This window comes from Lactuca saligna, chromosome 2, assembly GCF_052625555.1.
Source record: "Lactuca saligna cultivar CGN05327 chromosome 2, ASM5262555v1, whole genome shotgun sequence".
NCBI lineage: Eukaryota > Viridiplantae > Streptophyta > Magnoliopsida > Asterales > Asteraceae > Lactuca > Lactuca saligna.
The window spans coordinates 41,971,005-41,977,818 of record NC_136418.1 but is presented as its reverse complement, the minus strand read 5'-3'; positions in this window follow the sequence as shown (position 1 = coordinate 41,977,818).

The window sequence follows — 6,814 nt, the reverse complement described above, 5'->3', positions numbered from 1 at the left end:
TCATTCATTCGATACTCTCTTGGATTCTATGATTTATTTTGCCTTAGTCAGCAGTATTTTCTGCTAAGGCATATGTGATTTTCCCCTAGTATTTTTACTAGTGATATTCTCCTACTTTCTTTAAAGTCAAATACCGTATTTTGGGTAATGATAGTATTTCAGGGAAAATTTCTCTTTAAAACATAACACTGTCGAGTCTTGGTAGAAGACTGCTTTTAATTAGAAAATATAGGATTTTCCGGAAAGGACGCTAATACACCGTAGATTCTAAACTACTACTTTTTATAAAGTTATTTTGAATAAAAAGCTTACTTACACAAATGACACTAAATACTTATGAACTCACTAGAATTTATAAAAATGTTGATACTCGCTTTCAAAATAACTTGTATTATCAGGTCAGCGATAGACAGGTACATCCTAGGAGCTTTTGGCGAAGTCAGCCTAGTACCAAGCTGCACCTATATTATTACTTGTATTACATTGATGTTGCTATGAATTATAACTTATGTAAAAGTATTACTATCAATGCAATGGTTGTTGTACTTTGATTACTATACTGCATCTGTTGTGATACTTGACATGACGTCATCCGCCCCAGAACGTTTCCGCCGTTCCGGTTTTGGGGTGTGACAGATTGCTATCAGAGCATTGTTTATAGTGAGCTAAGTATATCAATTCAAAAAAGATATACAGCCTATAAATACATAGGGATAAAACACTCTGACCAAGAATTATACTTTAAAATATAACCATAGTTTACCAAAGTATAAGAACATCCATAATCTAAACACTCGAACACAAGTATCACAAGAAGAACAAGAATAAAATTCTTCGGATGTTGAGCATTACCATCAAACCTGGGCAGTTATGTGATCGTAAGCTGGAATTAATGTAACCTGGTCAACTACATTTATTTGAGATGCGATGAATGTGTGCTTGGGAGTGATAGTGGTGTTGCAACAGGTCTGAAACTTACCAACTAGGAATGCTAGAGCCAAACATAAAGTTTAAAATACCATGGGAGTATTATGGAATACTTAAGTACTCACATTAAACCCATAATCATATTCAGAAGTTAAGAAACAAACAAGAAATTAATATACCATGGGGGTATTTTAGGATCCATAGATAACCTTGTGTGAAAAACTAAAAAGATCCTTATTGATATACCTACAATTACCGAGGGTATACTTCCAGGGTTATATATAATAAGGATCCTATAGGCTAAGAATGTGTGGTTTCGCTCTACTTCCTTTTCCTCGTTGGGATGTTGATATAGAGTAGTATCACATATTCGAAGGCCTATCGGATCTAATCTATATATGATTTGTGTACCCTATGTAATTGTAGCAGGACTCGATATGGATCGCCCAGTGAAATGTTAATAATCTCTTAGGATTCTTTAGACATTTCCATTCTCGCACGAACCCTGTAGAAAACCCTATCCAATTCAGTGCTCGACAGAAGAGTTGATTCAAATCCAGGAGAAGTTCATTGAGAAGATTTCTAGTTCAGAAATAAATGAACTAGTTCGAGACTATTGAAATCACCAAGTGCCTAGATCTTTTTAGGGACATGGTGGGAAATTCGCCTAAACTTCCGAGATTTCCAGTCATCCATCATGAAGTGATGACACCCAGAGTTGGAATCGGAAGTAATACGGAGTAGAAATTCAATATGTCTATAGGAGAAGAGAACCCTAGGTAACTACCCGAAGGAAACCAACACCAGTCCCAGTCAAAGATACGAGATAGACAGAGGGAGCCAATACATGGAACTTGAGAAGTGTCTTTTCCCGTTGCAATTAAGACAATTAGAGCGGATCCCAACACCTCTATTGAGAGTGTTTAGCCATAAGTCTTCATGAACGTTTCTTCCCACGGTCTTCGTTCCGAACTGTTCTTAGATCTTTCCAAGTCGGAGAGTGAACCTTTCCCAATATAAAGGTAACTTAGTAGGAACGACTCCCATCTTATGGTTTTTTCCGATACTAATACTCCTATCATGAATACCCGGACTACATCATAGAGATATAGGTCGACACTCAGACAACCGATATCCGAGGCACGGGAAAAATTTATGCCTAATATAGTAAGGATAGATACGTCTAAAGGTTAACCATCGTCTCTCGTCAGCTTTTGTTCCTTTCCATATAGGAAAACCATGCCTCCGAAGGAGCGTAACCAATACACTGGAAAGAAACCTACTCTCCTATCCAATGAAGCTACGTTTCAATTTGCAGTCTCGACATCCATAGCAGCTGTCATGGCTCAACTGAATGCTAACAACGCTAATGAGAGCAAGAGCCCTATCGGGAATCCCAATCCTAGCAATGGACAGTAGCAACCAACACCTGCATACCCAACCACCCAAGAACCCCAGCCAACTCCACTAAAGAGAAAGCTCAAGAACGAGGAAGGAAGTACCTCGGGTCAAGGACCTTCCGAAGGGAAACGAGCTGCGGCAGTCAATACCCCTGCTAGCCCTTCCATCCCGACTTCAAGAAGACCATACCTAGGAAACCTTCCCCATTGCAGCAAGTGTAGATACCATCATCATGGTATATGTCGGGAACTCTTTTGTACTAGGTGCAACATGAAAGGGCATATCGCTCGCGTCTACAGAACCTTGTTTAAGTTTATTACATCAACCACCAATGTGACGATCAATCCAGTATGCCACCTATGTGGTGAGATTGGACACTTCAAGAAGGATTGCCCAACTGAAAGAAAAGACAAGGACACATGAGGAGTCTGACTCTAATGCTTGGGGAGAAGCATCAAGGAACCCGATAGATTTTTGGTACGTCTCTCGATCCTAGTTAACTAACCGAAAACATTAAAAGGCTAATTCTAAAATGTAAATACTTCCCCGTTAAGGCGAAAGTCGCAGCACGGTTATAAAATTTAAATTTTCATCAGGTAAAACTATAATGGCTAGATATATACGTTATGGCCATGTATAATTGAGATGGATAGACCTAGAGTGAGTGAATGCCACCTCATTTCCTGTTCCTCATTTGGTTGTGGATTTAAGGCGGAGTCGCTCAGCCAACAGTCCTCCCTACCTTAATCGCACATGACTAGTATATGTTAGGAGATTATAGAAAGGCCTCTTGAGAATCCATACATGAAAGGTACCCTATTCAGAAACACTCAGGACCCTCTACAGTTTTGCGTCAACTCTATCGGTCCAAGTATCCGCGACAGTGATACACGGGACGAAACCCGAGACGCCTAGAACTTGTGTGCTCGTTCAGCACATGACCCTATCAACCCTCATTATATGTCATGTCGATGTATGCCAATTTCCACACCTCTATCAATCATGGTTTGACTTAGTGCAACCGTGTGTAACTCCCTAGTGTTGTGTAAAAAGAACTTTCACCGTAGCCATTTCAGCAAACAAAGGTTCTTCCGTTGTTAACCATCTGAAGTAATGTGATCCGTCGATCGTCCCTCTTATTTCAAACCATCTGAAGTACCCAGGAGAAGGGTAACGCGCGTTGTTAACCAATCCCTTCATAGATAGACAGAAACCGAAGTGAAAGACACTGTAGGTATTCTAGAAGACGATAACCACCCGAAGCATACTCCGTAGATCTCCCAGAAAGACCCTTTGCACCTCGCAATTAGGTTCATGAATCAAGAGGATAGAACTCATGGGACTGACCACTATAACTGAGTATACGCATAAGGGTGGTATATAATTGAGATCAAAAATATTTAAGATGTGTGCTTCCTCCCTACTCCCTGTTCCTCGTTGGGTTGTGGGTCTGGGGTGGAGTCGCACAACTGAACGTCCTGCCGACCTCAATTATATACGGCTTGCATACACCAAGTACTAGCGGTTAAGTCGAGTATGAGTCCTACCACGAACCTCATAGTAAAACTCTTCATCATATTCCATAGAATAGGAGCTAGAGTCAAGAGAACCACGATGGGTTGAGCTACTATAATGACCACAAATCCGAAATTTGTTGTCATCCCGGTTAAGCCAACATAGTAGCTAACACCCTCGGTTGGTTAAGAAATCTGAGTTGTAAGAGTCAAGGACATTGACTACGACCATCCATTCACGCTTAATTCACCGAATTAAGCATCTCAGCGAATATCCTAGAACCCTCGAAGCTACGATAAGTTAAACTCTGAGAAGAAAGGATGAGGAGATTAAAATTTCAAGTGATGGAACCCTATACTCACTAGATTTCACCTAGATCGAGAAAACTCAGAACTTCCGGAAGAGTAGTTGAAGAAGATGCTCACACTACTCAGGCATTTCGTCCACCCCGTTACCAACAAGTAGTGCCTAGGACACTCTGCCTCCCCCCTCACATGGAAGAAGTCATTGTCGCCCTGTAGACGATAGACTACATTCTCCTAAGTGCACATTATAATGCCAAGAACCACAGGATAACCTCCGTAGCCAATGATACTTGATTAAAAAGCAAAAGTAGGTTGCGTTAAGCCTTATAACCTAGATCTCGAAGAGATTATAGACTTGACACCAGTGTAGGTATTAATTGATGGGCTATACAAGAGCACGCGCTTTCTGCAACTCCCAAACGCCTTAGAGAATAGGACATGTCTTATAGATTTATTAGACTACTAGGTGTTCCACGAATACTATCTCAGCCAGAAATAGTAGAACCACCTTCCGAGATAGTCCAACACTTCAGAAAATCTCTAAGGATTGAGTTAGCCCTGAGCAGAGCCTGCTATTCGTGAAACAGCAAGGCAAGTAAGAGCATGATTCGTTCCCGTTAGGAATCATGTCTTGAAAGCGTCAACTAGACGATGATGGGAAGTTTAAAAACTTTCTGAGCACTTGTCTGGTGAAACCCTATCTCACCAACCCTGAGAGTTTCCGTTAAAGACGTCTCAAGAATCAGAAGTACAGGTTCATTTTGCACAAGATTGAGATAGCCACCCTACAGCAAACAGATACCCATAGACATGCAATCCATCTGATGATCTAGAAAACCTCTGAAAGCCAATTGGCAGGAAACACGAATCCAAGGACAACCGGAGCTTTCTAAGAACCAACCTGAAGGACTACACTTACAGTATGAGAGAGAACGTTTGGAACTTCGGAAGGGAGATCACGCCAGTGATGATCTTGCCATAGAAGTACACTATGTTCTAAGTACTGAAAAGCTCTACCCTTCCGAGAGCTTAGGACCATCCGAGACTCTCTACAAAGATTGGTCGAACCCTCGTCAGACCACTACTACTTTCGGAAATTCCACAAGTTTCACCCCAAATCAATCTACTTCTTAGACTTGATAAGTGTTTTCCTGACGTCACTCTTTGTATCCCACTCATCTTGATAGAAACCATTAAGAATCCTAACTTCGTAGAAACACCTATAGGAAATCGCATACTGAACGAAACGGAATTCGCATCCCGTAGGTGAAGGTTTGTTGGATTGACAAGCACATGCCAGAGATCACTTGGGAGTGCGAGGACAAACCAAATAGGAAGTACCCTCATACCTCTACCCGACTTTTCATGATTACTTCCTTGCCTAAACCTGAATTTCGGGACGAAATTCCCTTTATCGGGGGGATGATGTGACAACCCAAAATTTATTCCGTCTTTTTTAACCACTCCTTCCGTTAATAATCCTCCTTTTATTAAACTGTTCGTTAACCTTTTGGAATAGGTTAATTAAATTGGGACTTTTATAATGACTTAGTAAGGATTGAAACAAATTAGAAACGCCCTTATTAATCCCTTGAAAAATTTTAGTCTCAACCAAGTCAAAATACAACCATTTAATCGGGTGCGACCAAAAGCCCCATTTAACGTCAGTATTAAGTAGATTTCCACTGAGCCACAAGCTCAACCCCTATATAAGGGGGAGTGGACTCCATAGAAACATTTCCACTCTCTCACTACACTGTCTCTCTAGAACTTGTTTTCGAGGCAAAAACGCCTATTCCGAGCCCCAAACTAGTAAGTAATCTATCCTAACTTGTTGTGTAGCCTAGTTAACATGCAAATTCGTGTTTAAGACATCAAATAGGGGCAAATTCATGTGTTTACGGCCCAAGAATACTCTTGGACCGTGAACACCCTTAAATGGGGTTTAGAAGCCCCAAAAGCCTTCCAAACCACTCCTAGGGCTTAGATATGACTTGTGGACTTACACCTTCGAGCTTAGAACACTAAAACCTTCCATTTTGGAGAGTAAACATGAGTTTACAGCCCAAGAACACTCATCGACCGTAAACCCCTCTTCAAGGGCCATGAACACCTCTTAAGGTGTTAGAATTGCCCTCAAACACCTCCTATGGATTGGGAAAATGTCTAGAAGAAACCACCATTGAAGGCAAGGCATTAAACATCTAAGAAACATTTGACAAAGGAGTTTACAGCCGTAAACTCCCCTAGGATTGGTCCATGGGCTGTAAACTCCATAGAATGGCCAAATGATGCCCTAAACTTCCCTATATGGCTTGGAAAAATGCATAGAACTTAATACCCATCCATTTAAGACCTTAATTCACCAAAGGAAAGAGCATGTAAGAGTTTACACTCGTAAACTCCTTGTTTAGGGCCATAAACTCCACAAATGGTCCATTTAGAGCCTTAAACCCATTCATATGCCTTATATTTGGACCTAGCCTAATTCTATGAATAATATAAGACTTTGAAGCATCCTAGAATACAACACCCATGCGTTTACGACCGTAAACTCATGGGGATATGGTCTCAGGGCCGTAAACTCTATAAAGAGTTTACTCTTGAAGAGTAAACTCCGTAACTAGGCCATACACTCCCTTAGATGTTACCCGGGACACTCCTAG